The sequence below is a fragment of the Lonchura striata genome, chromosome 2, assembly GCF_050655825.1.
Source record: "Lonchura striata isolate lonStrDom1 chromosome 2, ASM5065582v1, whole genome shotgun sequence".
NCBI classification, from domain to species: Eukaryota; Metazoa; Chordata; class Aves; order Passeriformes; family Estrildidae; genus Lonchura; species Lonchura striata.
Genome location: NC_140704.1, coordinates 48,040,947 through 48,059,597, shown reverse-complemented (window position 1 = coordinate 48,059,597; position 18,651 = coordinate 48,040,947). Strand labels below are relative to the sequence as shown.

Below are 18,651 nucleotides of genomic sequence, written 5' to 3'. Positions count from 1 at the left end.
AGAGAGAGAAAAAGAATAGCTACCAATGGAGAGACAAAATCCTCATGGTCTGGCCAATAGATCTGTCTTGTCACTTCAGGGAGAATCTCCAAGTCTTTGGTTAACTCAGGGGTCTTTTATAGTCTTCTGCTGTGGTGGGGAACAGGACAGTATGTCAAGGGAACAGGTACAGGATGGTGGAGAATAAGTCCATTGAGAACAAGTACAGACAGTCCAGCTCTGAACAGGACAAACCAGTCCCAGCAGTGAGCAGGACCCATTGTTTCAGGACTGGTTCGCATGGGTGAACCAGTCTTGGTCCAGCGAACACAGCTGCAGGACACACTTGGCAGACATCTCACTTCAGTCAAGCCAGCGCCCCTGTATTAGAATTATAAGGGTCTCAGGCCCAGTCTTGTGGGGGGGGGCTACAATCTCCGTTCTTGATTGTGGTCACGAGGCAGATGAGGGATCTTTGGACTGTCTATTACACTGTTCCAGAACCGAGCAGCAGTCAGCAGCTGGAGAGTAAGGAAATCCAACAGCTGGGATCCTTCACTAGAAACGGGAGAGTTGAGAGAGTGGAATAGAGTCAGCAATTTACAGTCTCTGGAAATGGTTCATCTCAAGTGTGAGAGCAAGGTGCCCATTCAAGGAAGATCTTGAGAACCTGACAGGAATGTGTACCTACTACAGACAAAGGATCCATTCTGAGAGAATTAGTGGTGCTGAAAGTCATCTACAGTGATCTAAACAATTATGAGGTCTCCAAAGATCCAAAGGATATCCTGTGCACACAGGCCATGTGGAGGAAGTGTTCCAGCTTAATATTCTAACAATCTGGTAGCAATGTATTGCCAGATATCAACACCTCCATTTTTGGAGTCAAGTCTTTCCCAAAACTTTGAAGACCATCTCTGTACATCTTCATCCTTATGGGTCAATGCCTTGGCAGTTGGACATTCCCCAAGAAATTAGTCTTCTCCTGCCCTGGTTGGAGGGAAAGGGAGCCCCAGGCATGTGCTGCGTGGCACACTTTGTTTTTTTCTGTGTGACCAGGAGGAGAAAAGGGATAGCCAGGCATACTGGACCACGAAGATTCAATTGCTTGGTGCATCAGACCCACAGAAGTAAAAAAGCCATGGCAGACCTTGGTGCCATCAGGATGCAGGGGCACGAAACACATCTGTATCTTTTCAGTGACAGAGGAGTGCCAACAATTGTCTGTATTGGAGGCAGAGCAACCACTATGCATGTTAAAACCCTACTTCCCAGGAAGTGTCTGGCTATTGCCTGCTTGAAAATATAAAACAAATCTTTTATTTTCCTTTGCCTCTGCACTCAGCCTTTTTTTTTTTTTTTTTTTGCTTTATTAAACTGCCTTTGTCTTGACCAATGAGGGTTTTTCCCACTTTATTCCCCCCCTCTATTTCTGCTGAGGACTGATAGAGTGGCTTTGATGGTCACCTGGTGTCAACCCATCCCATTCTCATAAAAAAATGGATTTCTGCTGAGCATCCATCTTCTGTGCTGAGTTTTCACATAAATTATCCCACTACCCATTTAGGGACTAGAGAAATAAAGTAATACTAACCTTGGCACATATGGTTTTATATCACTTGACTCCTAGGGGAGTGCATCAAAACAATAGGCAAATCTGCTTTGAAAGAAAACTGTCAAAATACAACCACAATTGTTTTGTAGCTGCATCCACACGAGGTGGGGAAATACAGTGTAATCTTGTTTCCTGAGTGATTTGAAGATATCAAAGTACATGGGTGGGATTTTAGAGTTCTTATTCAGGCAAAAGTGCCTGAGTGAGTCAACATTATATAAAGGTTGAGAGGAATGAGTGTCTGATGGATACTAATATATCTGGAATTTTATGTGACCTCCTGCAAGGCCCCCAGAAAACTCGCTTGAGAGACTTTTAGAAGGGCTTATGGTTGTTCATGTATTCTTGAGTTAGGGGAATGAGAGAAATACTGACAAGATATGCTCAAAAGGTCAAAACAACAAAAAAATACTTTATCATCATCTTTAGAAAATCAAAGAACTTTAGCAAAATGTTTAGAGCAACATTCAATCAACATGAAACACTTCCCAAAGCATTAACTTGGTCCATTCAACTTGGCAAATGGTACATCTATTCAGTTTTAAGTTCCTCAAAAATTATAAGAAGAGGAAATTAGAATAAGGAATAGGAGTGAAAGACAGAAAAGATACAGAAAAGGATACATACAGCTACCCCCAACTGGGTTCCAGCAGTGTTCAGGTAAAAGTTCCAAGAGGAGATAGGGTCAAGACATATGCTTGTCTCATGTTCAGCCTTAAATACACCTTGGCCTTCCTGGTCCATTCCCCCAAGTGGGACTTCTGGTCATTTGGCCACTCAGGAGCTTGGTATGGGGCTCCAGAGATTGGTATGGAATGTTGCCTCTGATGTGCCAGGGATTGGCAGCCACTGCTAGGCTGGGATACAGGCTCTAGGGCAGGGGGAGTGTACAGGGCAGTGTACCACCTCGCCAGGACAAGGCCTGACCTGCCTGTTGGGGGATTGGTGGGGGCTATTACTCTTCAGCCCACCTATAGACAATTTCCCTGAAACAAAGAGTCAAGATTAGTCTGTCCTTGGCGTGAGAATTAGATAGTAAACAGAGTCTTAAAGGATATGCTTCCTGGTTAAGAACTAAGGCTGTGGAAATCTGGCAATGAGTTTATCAGGAAACTATATGATATATTTAGTTTTAAGGTATGTAACCAATCATTGCATGCTTATGATGTAACTGCAAGGCAAGAAACCAATAATGCTTATCGCTTGGGGCTGAGGGTAGAAACTGTATAAAAGTTGAAGCTGAAAACTGAATAAATTGAGCTCTGGTTCCTATTCATAATGAATAGTTGTCCAGGTCTCCATGCTTTTCCAGCATTCAGGCAGCAGCATTTTGGTGACCCCAACGTGATCTTTGTTTGAGTGCGTTACGGAGAAGAGGACGAAGATATTCCCGCAGCGGTTGCGACCGGGCATTCGAGAGTAACGCGTGTGTGGTGCCATAGATTGACCAGTGAGTCAGCAGCTTGAAAAGCTGGACTTTGCACTTAAAGCTGGACTTTGTGCTTAGACGCAGGATGGGGAACACTGCATCAGCAGTGGAGAAGGCTATAATCAATACGCTCCTTCGCTTGGCGCAAAGGCCGGGGGAGTCGCTTAACTGCTCCTTGTTAACAGATTTATTATTCGGGCAAAGCACCGTGGTTTATTGACTGAGCCCGCTCATGTCTTCTGTGAAGACACCTGGAAGAAGGTGGGGAAGAGTTGTGGGAAGCGGTTCAATCCAAGAGTAAGGAAGCAAAATCATTGGCTCCTATCTATCGACAAGTAGAAATGTTAATAGAAAAGATGGGAGCTGAACCTGAGATAGAAGCAGCGGCACGGTCCATAGTTGCAGCCGCCGATAAGCGTATCGTGGCAGCAGGGGTAGTTTTGGAGCCCGTAGAGAGAGGCCCTTATGATGATCTGAGTCCCCCATGGGATGGGAAAGAAGTGAAGTCGGCTGATGCTGTACCATCAGCTCCTCCTATGGAGGTTGACCTGGCTTCTGTACCCCTACCCGAAGATCAGCCAGGAGAGCAGCTACAGACTTTACTTAAGCAACAGGCTGAGATAATGACTGATCTATTGCAAGAAATGAAACAATTAGATAAAGGTTCCAAAGCGGCTGATGTTAAGGACACATACAAAAAAGCACATTCAGCTATAGTTGATGGGTTGCAGAATATTGAGCAACAACTAGCTTCTGTTGAAACACCCACACTAACTCCTCAGTCACAAGCAAGGAAAGGAAAGACAGACTGGGTGATAAATATGGTAAAGGAAGGAGAATGGTTGATCGAAACAGCTAACCAATTTCTTCAGTCTGAATTCGGTCCTGAAGGGTGCTTGTTGCCTCAGCAATTAATGGACATTGTTGAATTTCGCTGCAAAAATCATAGTGCTAAAGGATACCAAGAAGCTCAGGTTGAAGGACTGGCAGAGAGATTCAGTAAGTGGTTGAAGGGAGAGCAAGGACAGCAGGAAAGTAAAAAGCATGAAGAAAAGAGAGATGATATACCTTGGGATCCAAGCTTTAACATGAATAAAAGATGGAAAGGAGTTATAACAAATGCTGAAATGACAGGGGACTTTACTGCGGCACCGGTTGTTAGAGATATAAATGGGGACTCTTGGCAACCATTGGACTGGGATTTTGTGGCTAGAATTTAGAAGGCTGTTATAGACTACGGAATCGATAATCGTTTAGTAAGAAGACAGGTGGAAGCTGTGATAAAACATCAGGAGCTGGTACCAGCTGACATTAAGATCTTGTTCGAACTTTTGCTGGAGCAACCAGTTACATGTTCCTGAATAAGTGGCAAGAACACTTGGAAGCAAAGCAGATGGACAACATGCATTTGCCACAAGGTGATCCATTACGGTTTGCCACTATAGATCAGCTCATGGGACGAGGCCAGTATGTAGACCCTCAGTGACAAGCCGCTCTTGGGTCACGATTGCTTGCTCAGAGTAAAGCTGCAGCTTTAGAAGCTTTCACTTTGTTACCTCAGGTTGGACGACCTAAACAACCATACTTGCAAATTCGTCAGAAGGATGATGAACCTTTTCTTGCTTTTGTTGATCGCATAAAAGAGGGGGTTGAAGTAGCTCCAGATATACCATTCAATATGAAAGATACTTTAGTTAAGGAGATAGCGGTCCAAAATGCCAATGCTAACTCTAGACAACTCATCGCAACATTACCTACAGGTCCTAGTTTAGTTCAGATTATCGATCGCTGCTCCCAGCCCCCTCTTGAGGAGGAAAGAGAAAAGGCAAAGATACATGCTTCTGCGTTAGCAGTAGCTCTCACTCAGGTGCAAAAACAAGGAAAAGGGGATAAAGGAGGCCAGTGCTTTAATTGTGGGCAACCGGGACGCATCCAAAAAAACCGCCCAGTAAAGGGACAAAAGACTCAAGCCTCACCTTTAGGTACAGTCAGTCCCTTTGCAGGAACTTGCTGAAAATATGACAAGTTTGGACATAGAGCCAATGAATGTCGATCCAGATTCAAAAAGGATGGTACCCCTCTTGAAAGTTTTACTATGCAGGGAAATGGCAGGAGCCGCATAGGGAGCGTGGCGACAATAGACAACTCCCCAATGACCATGGCTGTCTTGATGACCTTCAACCAGCCACTCGAGGAAGCGCAGGACTTGATTTGGTAACCACGGAAACAATAAAAATAGATGGCACAGGTGTCACTTTGGTGCCCTCAACAACAAAAGGCCCTTTAGGTCATGGACTGTCGGCATTACTCTTAGGATGATCCTCGGCAACACGACAAGGAATATATGTGCAACCAGGCCTCATTGATAGCGATTATACTGGCTTCATTAAGATTATGGTTCGAGTATTGAGTCCTCCTGTGATTATTCCCAAGGGGAGCAAGATTGCCTAATTGATTCCATTTCACGGCCAGATACCTCATCATAATAACTTGAGAGAACGAGGCGCCCAAGGTTTTGGGAGCACAGGCCCTTTAGTAGCATTCACAGAAATGCTGACTTCTGAGAAGCCACTTCGACAGGTGATGATTAAAATGTCCAATGAACAAGTAATAAGCAGTATGGAGACCCTACATGCACACATGATGATGGACACTGGCTCAGACATTACTACTGTCCCACATACTGCCTGGTCAGCAGATTGGCCTACAGAAACTCTTTCAGAAAAGGTATTGGGAATTGCAGGGTGTACTTCCACCTCTCAACGTGTATATTTTCTTCAAATTGAAGACCAGGAAGGTAATACGGCAATGGTAAGACCATACGTCATGAAAACACCATTATGGATTCTAGGCCGAGATGTTCTCAGTCAGTGGTGTATGTCACTCACATCACAACATTTTTAATTGCAGCTGCTGGGCAGAACGATGCTCGCCCCACTATTCACCTGGGATGGAAGACTGATGAACTGGTGTGGGTGGCTCAGTGGCCACTGTCAAATGAGAAATTAGAGCATCTTTATCATCTTGTGGAGGAACAAGTAAAGCTAGGACACTTGCAGGAGTCACATAGCCCATGGAACACTCTGTTTTTTGTTATATAAAAGAAGTCAGGGAAGTGGCATTTTTTGCATTATTTATGAGCAGTAAATGAACAAATGATTCCATTAGGAGCATTGCAACCAGGACTGCCATCCCCAGGAGGATTGCCGCGAGATTGGCATTTATTTATCATAGACATAAAAGACTTCTTTTTCAGCATCCCGTTACACCCGGATGATACCAAAAGATTTGCTTTTAGCCTTCCTACACCAAATTACATGGCTCCAATGAAAAGATATGAATGGGTCGTCCTGCCACAGGGCATGCTTAATAGCCTGATGATCTGTTAATGGTTCGTCAATCAAGCTCTCGAAAAATGGCGCTTAAACAATCCTGAGTACCTTACATTGCACTACATGGACGATATTCTAGTTGCTTCTCCTACCAAATTGACTCCAAGCAAGGAGAAGGAACTTATGAATGCACTCAGTGATTGGGTCCTAAGAGTGGCTAAAGAAAAAATACAAAGGACAGATACATGTTCTTACCTTGGCTTCGAAGTGTCTCTTACATGCTTCCGTCCACAAAAGGTTCAGTTACACACTTTTATAAGTACTGTGAATGATGTTCAAAAGTTATTGGGAGATTTACAATGCATAAGAGTCTGGGCCGTCATCACTAACAAAGAATTGGAACCTATTTGCCAGTTACTGGAGGGTTCGACCTCTATCACGGACAAACGATCCTGTACGCCAGATTGTAAAGCAGCAATACAAAACATCAATGTAAAATTGTGACTTATGCAAGTATACCGCTTTGATCCTGCCTTTCCAATTAACATTTATGTTTTACATGCTACTGAAGAAATAACTGCTGTTATAGGCTAAAAACCTTCTTGTAACAAATTTTACCTGTTGGAATGGATCTTTTCTTCTTGCCAACCATCTAGCACAATTTTGAGTCGCATTGATGCTCTTGGATCATTGATTCTTAAAGCACACAAGACAATCCGTCTAGTTTTCACTGTAGAACCTGGTTCTGTGATTATGCCTTTTAAGTTATGCTCCATAATAGAAGAATGGCAATCTGCCTCATATGTATTTGCTACTGCCATCCTAGGTTTGGTTATTGATAATCATTACCCTCGATGTCCTATATTTGCTACTAATCTGTACTTTAAGGAGGCTCCATTAAGACAAGCACACCCCTTGGAGAATGTTCCTACTGTCTTTTCGGATGCCAGCGGGAAGACACATAAATATGGGTATGCTGTCTGGACGGGAACTGATTGGGATACTCAGATTTTTACAGAAGAAAGAGGCTCTGTCCAGGTGTTAGAGCTGAAAGCATTAGTAGTAGTTTTTGAATGCTTCTCTTCAATACCTCTGAATATTGTCACTGATTCAATGTATGTTGCATCCATCTTGCAGAGGATTGAAGATGCCTTTCTGGGAAAAACAACAAATATGATTATAAATTGTTTGCTCATGAGGTTGCTGAACTGCATAAACCTCTGACAGTTTCCTTATTTTTCAAACCATATACGTAGTCATTCTGATTCCCCAGGATTCCTAGCTACCGGGAAGAGCATTATCGATTCTGCTGTTTCTGCCTCTGGCCTTACACTGAACACCTGGGATCAAGCTGTTCATTCTCATTCGTTTTTCCATCAGTCCTCCCTCAGTCTACAAAAGGAATTTGATATCTCAAGAACAGAAGCTTGACAGATCATTGCTGCTTGCCCAGACTGTGTGCGACTGAATCCCTTACAAACTGTTGGGGCTAACCCTAGGGGTTTAGCCCCCCGGACTTTGTACCAGTCAGATGTTACCATCGTTCCAGAATTTGGACGTTTGAAACATGTCCACGTTACGACGGATACCTCAAGCAAGGCCGTATGGGCCACTGCTCTGAGCAATTCCTCATCGAAAGCTACGTGCCGTCACTGGGTTTAAGCTTTCGCTGTTTTAGGGTTGCCTAAAAGAATAAAAACTGACAATGGGTCAAACTACGCTAGTAACTATAGCCGGAAGTTCCTCCGTTGTTGGGGCATAGAGCATGTGACTGGGGTGGTTTACAATAGCACTGGACAGGCTATTGTTGAACGAAAACACCAAGATCTTAAATGTTTTATTCAACTTTTGAAAAAAGAGTGGGAGATATCCCTCACACCTACTGAAGTTTTACATAAGGCACTATATGTTTTAAATTGGAAACTGTATGTACAAGCAGCAGATACTGGACAATATGTGGGACCAAAAGACTTACACTTCAGCTCATCAAAACCTCTATTAGAAGCGGAGGTCCTGGTATCAGCATGGAACCCTCAGCGGTCCACATGGGAGGGTCCAAAAAGATTGTTAACATGGGGTCGGGGATATGCTTGTATCATTACAGGCTCAAGAACGGTGTGGGTCCCAGCGAAGTGGGTGCGGCCTTGGCTCAAACACCCAGGCGCAGGCAATGTCACCACAGAGTGGACAAAAGACGAGGTGGCTGACACATCTTCAATGGATTAAAGCACTACTGAAACACTCGCTACAGCAGGATCTACCAGACATCCCCAGGCCTCACGCGATCCAGAGAATAATCAATAGACTTTTAGACACAAAGATTAAACAGACTTTGAATCCTGGGTGCGGGTGTCGCAACTGGGTTCTGGGTGAAATTCAATATGGGGGTTGCGGGGGTATTTTTCAAAGTACATTTATAGGTAATTGTTTCTCAGGTTGCTCTGATTGCAGTGCTTTTTATAGATCAAGCTATTTAGACGTAAACCAGACTTAACCCAGACTTAACTCGAAATCAAGCGTTACAGTTATTTGAATCCATAGACGAACGACAATTAGCCCAGCAAGTAGTTGATTTAACCAGATTAGAGCATTTGGCATATTTAGTTAAAAATAGTACAGCAACAAGAACGATTTATTTGAATCCTTGTAATCAGCATGGACAAGGCTCTGATTTTTAGCTTATCCCTTTTGTTGTATTTGGGGGCACGGGGAGAGGATGAGAATTTTTGGATTAATTGGGCAAACAAAACAGGCAACCAAGCCTTTTGTCTTCATCTCTCCACTATCACTGACCCTTTTCGTACATGCCTTATAGGAGTCCCTGGGTTTTAGGAGAACCAATTTCATGATTTCACCGTGCAGAATTGTACCAAAGCAACCAACGGCAGTCACTGTATGGCTCTATTAATAAATTCCATAAACAAGACCTTGCAGTGGGACCCTCAGGAGCTTAACCTCCTTGGCAGTAGACAAGCCAACAAAACAGGATGCATAAATTTTGGGCATTGGAATATATCTAATGAGAAACAAGTGTGGCTAACCCCTAAAAGAAGTCCCTTTTAGAACGCAACCTTTCTGTGTGGGGAGCAGCCATATGGGTGGCAGTGAGGTCAGACCCCTATTAAGATAAAGAAACCATTGGCTTTACCTCAGAGTATTTACTTAATTTGTGGTGATTGTGCTTGGCAAGGGATCCCTTGCAGTGCTTATGGTGGACCCTGCTATTTAGGCTCCCTTACCTTACTTACTCCAAACATAACTTTCCTTCAATCTCTGAATCATTCCCATTGCGAAAAGAGAAGCATTGATAACCTAAACCCTGACTGTCAGGACGAGGTAGAATTTTGGAGTGTCACTGCCCGATTTTTTGGATCCCTGATACCCGCCATTGGAACTGCAGAATCTCTAAAAGAAATACAACGATTAGCATGTTGGACTGCCAAACAAGCTAATGTGACTACCATGATAATTAGTCAAATGGCCCAAGATATGAACAGTCTTAGACAGGCCGTCTTTCAAAACAGAGCCGCCATTGATTTCCTTTTGCTAGCCCAAGGAAAGGGCTGTGAGGATTTCAATGGAATGTGTTGTTTTAATTTGTCAGATCACTGTGATTCTATTCATAAACAATTGCAATGGTTACAAGATCATACAAAAAAGTTTACCGTCAGACACAATCCTTTTGATGATTGGCTTATGTCTTGGGGCATTTCTGCATGGGTAAAAGAAATTATAAAAATCTGCTTGGTAGTTGTTTTAATAATCATAGTTGTATTGGTTATGGGACCATGTATCCTACAATGTTTGTCAGGACAGATACATAAAATGACAGATGCTGTCTTTGAAAAAAGAGGGGGAGATGTTGGGGGATTGGTGGGGGCTATTACTCTTCAGCCCACCTATAGACGATTTCCCTGAAACAAAGAGTCAAGATTAGTCTGTCCTTGGCATGAGAGCTAGATAGTAAACAGAGTCTTAAAGGATATGCTTCCTGGTAAACAGAGTCATAAAGGATATGCTTCCTGGTTAAGAACTAAGGCTGTGGAAATCTGGCAATGAGGTTATCAGGAAACTATATGATATATTTAGTTTTAAGGTATGTAACCATTCACTGCATGCTTATGATGTAACCACAAGGCAAGAAACCAATAAGAACAATGCTTATCGCTTGGGGCTGAGGGTAGAAACTGTATAAAAGTTGAAGCTGAAAATGAATAAATTGAGCTGTGGTTCCTATTCGTAATGAATAGTTGTCCGAGTCTCCATTCTTTTCCAGCATTCAGGCAGTGGCACCCGCCCCTTCCCCCATACACATGCACCGCAAAATGTCTCAAGACATCAATCTCTGCAGTCTCTGACACGTCCAAACTCCCCGTCTTAGGGGATCATTAGGGATGTTTCAGTGCAGCACAGAGAAATCAAGGACCAACCCACTTTAACACCGATGCAGAAAGTGAAACTCCCTGCTTTTTGACTCAGCAGGGACTCTGACCGGTGTCACTGGCACAACAATCTTCTTTGCTACATCTGTTGGCAGTGTGGGTGTGTTTGTCAAAACAGTCATGAGACAGAAAACAAAACTAGTTTTTTTTTTTTAATAAGTCTGCTGTGAAAATGAAACTTGGCAGCTTGCAAGCCTCTTTCTGGTGTTCAGCAGGGCGTTTCCTTCTCATGTAGTGTATCACATGTACTTCCAGTGAATTACTGAGTCTGCAAATTATTGCATTTCCTGATCTGATAAGTGCAGAAGAAGCAGAAACTGGAAAGGGTGGACCCACTTGGAGAGGCAGTACTGTTTGTAAGCAGTAAGGAGTTATCTGTACTGGTTGATATGGGTTGCTCATAAAGGACAAAGAGCACTGGGAGGAGGTGCTCATAAAGACCAGTAAGGCAGCAGAAAATGATGTACAAAGCCATTTATACATAGCTCCTAAATCGCTTCTGTTGTGGCTACAGAGTAGAGGTGTCTGTGTGGATACATTTCAAAGGGAAAACATTTCTTCTGCATGGTAGATTCAGTAATAGATCCCTCAAATTCCTTATCACTCAACACACGTACCTGTACATCAGAACTCATGATACATGTATAGCCATTGCATGGAAGGGATGGGTCTTGGTGCTAGCAATCCTTCTTTTTATCTCTACTTCTTTTTCAATGATAGGCAAATCTCACTTTAAGGGGAAGAACAGCCTTCATAACACATCCAGGAAAGAGAACTGCGGTGCATGTCACAGGCCTTGGGTTATGTTGAGCTTGAAAGAGCTTCTCCACCAACAGCTCTCGCTCTCCTGTGCAGTCAGCATCTCCTGGCTCCTGAGAGTACAATGCCAAGCCTGTGTCAAATATTGCTGCATCTTATCACAGACCTGCACCTGCTGTGAGGCAGACTCAGCTCTGAAGGCAGTGCATCTGTTGCAGTGGCAACATGTGCCTGACATCAGCACAAATGGAAATGGGGAACAAACATCATTCCCTCTCCTCTGAGGACAAACTACACCATACATGAGGGCCTTGAGACATCCACCATCTTCAAGAGCCCTGACCAACCTCACCTGGGGCACCCTTCAGCCCCTGTGATTCCAAAAAGGTTAATTCAATTCCTATTGTAACTGTGAGCTTTTAGTAGAAAGACACTGACTGTGAACAAAGCACCGTGTCAGCAGGCCTTTAGCAGAGAAGCAAGGCATGCAGATATTATTCCCCATGCAAGGATATTAGAACATAAAGAGGGGACATCTGGCTGACGAATACAGCTACAGCCAAAACAAGGAGTAACTCTGGGAACCTGGAGGACATGGGGAGAGTTTTTATGGTAATAGGCAAATCATAATATGCATGTAGTGACTGTATATTGTTACTTGCTTGTAACAATCAGGGGGATGTTAGGAGGAGTGATCACCCATGCCTTCCAGGCCCTTAAATAAATGATGCTCTCTATAACACAGAAAAATTAGTGCTAAAATTGGTACTATTCTCATTTTCAGAGGTTAGGTAACACATGGGCCTGGCAATCACAGGGCTGAATCTGACCCTCATTCCCCTCACCAAGCCTGTTTCTGACCCATACCAGCCAGCACACATCCCAGACTGGCCTCAGCCCATCCCCATCCCTACAGGGCTACCTACCCAATGCCCCGAGCTAGGGACTGTGCCTGGCTTCCTCCCATCCTGCCAGCTCCCTCACTGAAGGCAGAAGAATGAACCCTGGCTGGGGAAGCCTCTGCTTGGCCTATCTCCTGGGGATCTCTTCATGTCCCCAACCCTTGGGAAGGAGCTGGCCCCTGCTGCTCCCTGATACCACACACAGAAAAACATGTATTTCCTTGTATAACGGCCCCACACAAGACAGCTAAGCAACAAAAAAATGCTGGCCATAAACAATAACTACAGCTATTACAGCTATGAGGGTAAAAGTTTGTGGTGTAGGTGTGGTTTTGTAAAAAGCCGCAGCTTCCATCAGCGTGACTATTTCAGGATGTTTAATTGACTTTAAAAGCCTATCTCCAACTTATATAGTAATACTGGTGATTGACTTCTGTTTGCCCTGCTTTATTTCTGAGTCAAAAAACAGGTTTCAGAGAAATCTGGTGCTTCAGAATAATACCTTTAAAAGAAGTTTTAATTAAGCACATAATAATTAAAGGACAGTGCAAGCAATGGCAAATACATGCCTAATTTGTTATTTTGCTGCTAGTTACCCTAATGCTGAAAAATCCCTTTACATCTCTCCAGTCTAATGCTTTTTGCATATTATCCTTTTCTGTTACTCCTTTTTCTTAAAGCCTGACTGCTTAACCACACCTGTCCTAGCATCATGTAGACCATTGCACTCCTAAACCACCTGAAGGACTACTTGTCCCCCATGAAGAAGTCTGTATGATTGTACAGTTTTCAGCCGTGCACAGGCAATCTCTGGTCCTCTTTCCAATACACAGATTTTTGTTCCTCTTGTGTCTGCTACCAACACAGCCATTCTCCAGTGTGATTCTTTACACACTTAAAACAGTTGTAGTACAGTATGTTTCCTTTCCTGTTTTTATTTCTGGCTTCTAAACAATTTGGAATCACCCAGCCAGTTCAAGACTGCTTATAAGAAGTGTAGTCACTCCTGTGGGAGCAGTTTGAATAATCTTACAAAGCCAAGCAAGGGACAAAGAATGGGCAAGGAGAGCAGTAAGTGTGACCAGGGCAAAGAAATGTGCTCCTTCTGTACCTGTCACCTCAATCTATTTGTTTTGAAGGCAAAAGAGCTGAGCAAGGAGGAGTGGGCAAAAGAAGAAAGAGAAAAGTGGAGATGAGAAGGGATTATGAAAGTTTAAGGAAAGCCACCTCTTGAGGCTCATTGGTAGGGCTAGGACTGGCAAGTCTCCCCAGTAGTGACACCTGAAGGAATCTGGAGAATGGGCAACCGACAGCTGGCAGCAGCAGAAGAAACAAAAACATGAGGCTTGTGGTCAGAGATGAGTCATCCTGGAACAAACTTGAAATAATAATAAAACGAAGGTGGGTTTGTACAGTTTTGTTTTGAATTAGATACATAATTTTCCCCAGTTCTTGTTAGGTAATTTTGGGTCAATAACTTCAGACTCATGTCCTTGTTGCTTCCATCCCTGTATGTTCTAATGGGGTGCAGACACTTACGTGTGGTTGCTACAGAAGGCAAGGGTAACCCAAGTTCTTTTTAATAGATCCCTTGGAGCGGATTGGAGTGAAAACACAAAATGATTGGTGTTTGTAAATATTCATATGTAGGGTTTATTATAGTACAATTTGGTTGCAAAGAAAAACAGGTATGTAGCAATTTTGGTTGTTGTTATTATTTATAGTTATATAACAACATGGAAACATTGCAATATGAATGTGCAACAACATCACCTATGGACATGCACAAGGGAAAACAAAGAAATTATGAGAGAGAAAGGATGAGAGGGTGAAGATCTCAGCACCTCTAGGCCCAGGGACAAAACTTGGCTGCTGCACAATCTTGTTTGAATTGGTGGTTGCAGACCAGATCCATTGGGTGGGGGCAGAAGTCCCAAAGTAATGATGGGGAAAAATCCCCAGGAAAATCCGAGGAGGAGGAAGAGCCCTACAACCCAGTGGCTTGTGCAAGGGAGGACAATATAGTATGACAAGAGGCATCATCCAGTCTCCAGAGATTGTCTCCTAACTCACTCGTAGCCTATCATTCACCTTCTGTCTTGTGAGATCAGAGCTCATCCATTACACACCCAAAAGCTCACCTCCTCCATTTCAGCAAAGCACCCTGGCTTCTCCACAAATGGTGGAATGTTTTGAGTCATTATCCCTTAACAGTTCAGTCTCTCACAATGCTGTAATATGTGAATGCCACTTCCCTGAGATCATTAAGACTGTATGAAGCCAATTGTGAAAATAACAGTAGCAGAAGGTTATTAGGTGTTTTGGAGCATGAAAACCAAGTTCTAACCAGTAAAGAACATGCCACCTACAACACCAAGGACTGGACAGGATTTTAGCAAGGGAGAGTGGCACTGAGCTTTACTTCATGAGAAACAGAAGTGACAATCTTGGTGACACAAAGGAAGATGACTGCTCCTAGGAAGAGATGCCCAAAGGTCAGGAGATATTTCTATATCAAGAAACAAATAAAGAATCTGTGCAAGTTTACTAGGTCAACTTATTCAAATATGTTCCAATCCAGATCTCAGCACTAGCATACGTCTGGCAGCACACCAGGAAAGATTGGCAGGATCTTCTGTTTGTTTTGTTAATGAGTTCATGCCAAGTTTTAAGCAGGAGGTATTTGTTTTTAATGACTACAGTGGGCACCGCCATGGGTTCAGAAGTGCAAACAGGTTTTACAAATTTCTCTTGCCCCCTTTTGTGATTCAGGCTCTCAAAACCAACCCATGACAGATACTACAAAAAGGACACGTTCTGCTACCCATCCTCCAGGACTTTCGAATGGAGCCAATGTGATCTCCTCCACCTCAGGGGTACAGCATGGCTGACATGACCCTTCCTTTACAACTGAGCATCTGTGCAGGATGTCTCCTCCAGCTGTAGGACTGATTGTTTGGTCTGTATCTAGACTTCTGTCTTGTTCTGGAGATGCTGATAGGATTTACTCTTCCTGAATTACATACTTTTTACCAAGCAATACACCCAACCCTCTCACTCATATAGGAAGTGCTGAAATAATTGCTTATGTGACCATTCCAGTTTGTCAAAAAAAGATCCTTGTCTAAAAAAAGGAAATTCTGTTTTACACAGTTACTGTCATACCATTAGAGTGCAGAGGATCAGAAATGGGACATCGTGCCACGATCAGTGTGATCAAGTGAAGCCAATTTATTGCAAAAAGTAAGCTATATTTATACTGTGTTCTATTGTTCATGTGCCTCAAGCTAATACATGTGTAAAAAATACATATTTTATGATTGGCTTTTGGCAAATATTAAAATGAATATTATATGTGTAATGTTAGAAAGTTATGCTGAATTAATACTAAATACTTAATAATAATTTATTATTTAGTTAATTGTTAAAAGTAATACTAAATACTAAATAATAATACTAAATACTAAATAATAATAATACTGAATACTAAATAATAATAAATTATTATTTAGTTAATTCTTAAAATTAATACGAAATACTAAATAATAATATTTAACGCACCACTTGAGTGGTGCGTAAAATACAGTTTTAGGTTATAACATAATGTTAAAATAGAAACTCTGTGATGTAAGGTTTTTTTACTAGCTCAAGCAAGGGATAAGATAATCAAGGAACTCTTCGCACAGAGATAACAGTGACAGGACACAAGGAGTTACAGCCTCCTTATCAGAAAAGACAAACATCCTTCTGCCTTCTTTCTGCCTTTATGGAAGCACCAGGATTAAGGGGAAGAAGTTGACAAAAACCAGAAAAAATCTTAATTTGTAAGGCATTTATGCATCATGTATAAGATATATGAATATGCAACAGGCTATTGCTTTTAAGGGTTATCCCTTTGTTCGCAAGGCATGTTTTTGGCAGCTTAGTGTCCAAAAACATATGGATGTCCATAATTCTTTGCTTTTTATTTTCTTGTAATTGTCTTAACTCTAAATTCTTATAATTCTAATTGTATTACTATTTTTTAACCATTTTATTATTATTAGACTTTAAAAATTCTAAAAACTAGTGATAGGTGTTTTTCACACATGATTGGCTAAATCCTTTTGTGCATGTTTTAAGCTTTCAGTTAATTTAGTTAGTTTTTCTTCTTCGTGTGGTTTTCTTGTCTGCCTTTACATCCTGAACCATCTGCTGCTGAGTGTGTTCTTCCTCTTTCATGTCCTTCAAGGACATTGCGACCATCTACTCAGTCTCAATAAAGACTGGATTGTGCATATGTCCATTTTCCTGCAGAAATCCCTCAGCACTAGAGGAAGACAGAATAGCTGTGATATACTCTTATTACCTTTGAAAATAGCAGGAATCTCTTTAACTTAGCATCTGTGTACTACTTATTCAAAGGTCTCAAAAAAATTTCCACAGCTCTTTTAACTCCTACAAGCTTACAAAATAGTTTCATTATATTTTTCATTAGAGCACAGGCAAGCAACCAATTCTGAGTTGCATGCTGCAGATAATATTATCTAAAAGCCCCAGAAATTTCTGGAGAATATGACACAATTGTTATGTGAATCTGGAGGTCATGGTGTTCTTACAGTTATGGCATATAGCCCATATTGCAGTAAGGGATTTCTCTGTTTGGGTTTGTAGCTATTTGCTTTAGGCTTTCTTGTTATTTGGAACATGGTGTCTCCACACAAGAGAAACACAAAAGTGAAAATTTTGCAGAGCTGACTGAAGTTCATGGTGCTTTTGCTTTTTTTGATGTCAATTGAAAAGTCATTAAATACCTTGAGAAGAGTGGTGGTAAAATTTTTCCAGACATCGCCCAGTATCTGAATCACCTATGTCCTAAAATGTGACTTCTACATTTTAGAGCATGCAGATCACTGACTGATTGTAAAAAAGTATGGCTTATCCCCCACTGCACTTCTTTCTGGGATTAGCGCAAGACTCAGACATCTCTCAAGAGCTAGTTCATCTATTATGGGCCAAGGTATTGAAACTTCAGCACATGTATTTTGTCCATTTTTGTAATGTATTGGAGTTAAAGAGCAAAATCAAAATGAGACTTAAATCACAATAAAATTTAGGTTAAAACACTGCCAGTATTTACTGGTAATGAAAATATTAGAAAGCAATTTTTTTTCCTTGCAGTCCAGTCATGCAATAAACACAAAACCATAGAAGAGCTCAGGTTGGAAGGGGCCTCTGAGTTCACCCAGTCCAGTTTTTGGTGGGAAAGGGAGCCTTGATGACATTATCTAGCACTGTGCCCAGCTGCACCTTGGACCAGTGATGGGTGGGTCCTCTGCAAGCTTGAGGAGGTTTTTCCACTGATGGATTGTTCTGACTGTAACAAATTTATTTCTTATGTCTCATGATGAAGACACCTGTATATAATTTAATTTTTCTCTAATTTTTGTCCAGTAATATATAATTCTATATAGTTAGTATAGTACTTTTAAGTCCATAATAAGCTTCTTCTGACAACATGCCAAAACCCCATATCTTTCAGAATATACAAAATCCCTGAGGAAAAAAACAGTAACAGAATACATACAATGTTATGCAGAAGTATTACACCATTAGGGCCTCACAAAACACTTCATAAAAGTAACTCTTACATGCTGAAGAATACACAGTCACACAGAAAGTAAGTTACAAAAACAAAGGAATAAAACAGTCCTTTTGTTTCATAATTCCTGATTGGTCCAGAAGATGGTTTGTTGCAAAGGAAAATATAAGTAGGAAAACAAAAAAACTACCATCATCATGAGCAGTAGCTTGGAAAAATCTAAATGCTGTGGAATGATGCTGTTATTGTAATGGGTGGGAAAGCTGGCATACATTTGGTGTCAAAAGTTCCATCTTTATACCATTTTATGACCATGGAAAAGGCTGCCTTCATAGTGACATGATTAATTTGCATAAGCATTCTGCTTGTGACGGTTTTTAATGGCACACAAAGAGATAACAAGTAATGTTCTGGTACACTTGCAAAGATAAATACAAGCTGCCCTGCCTACAGCAATGTCCTCTTTAAGAATCAGGGCTTCATCTGCAGTCAAGTAAAGACCATTTCTACTACTACAAATGAAAGCCTGAAGGATTTGCATCATCTTGACAGGGCAGGGTCTCAGCACTTGTTATGTAAGCGCAAGCTGATTCTGGTTGATTTTAGCAGTGA

General features: G+C 41.8%; 2 pseudogenes; both read left to right on the top strand.

Moving 5' to 3' along the window:
* Nucleotides 1–315: 315 nt before the first annotated feature.
* LOC146768223 (uncharacterized) lies at nucleotides 316–1,230 on the top strand (annotated as a pseudogene).
* A 1,878-nt stretch (nucleotides 1,231–3,108) lies between these two features.
* On the top strand, nucleotides 3,109–5,241 carry LOC146768222 (uncharacterized; annotated as a pseudogene).
* Nucleotides 5,242–18,651: the final 13,410 nt, after the last annotated feature.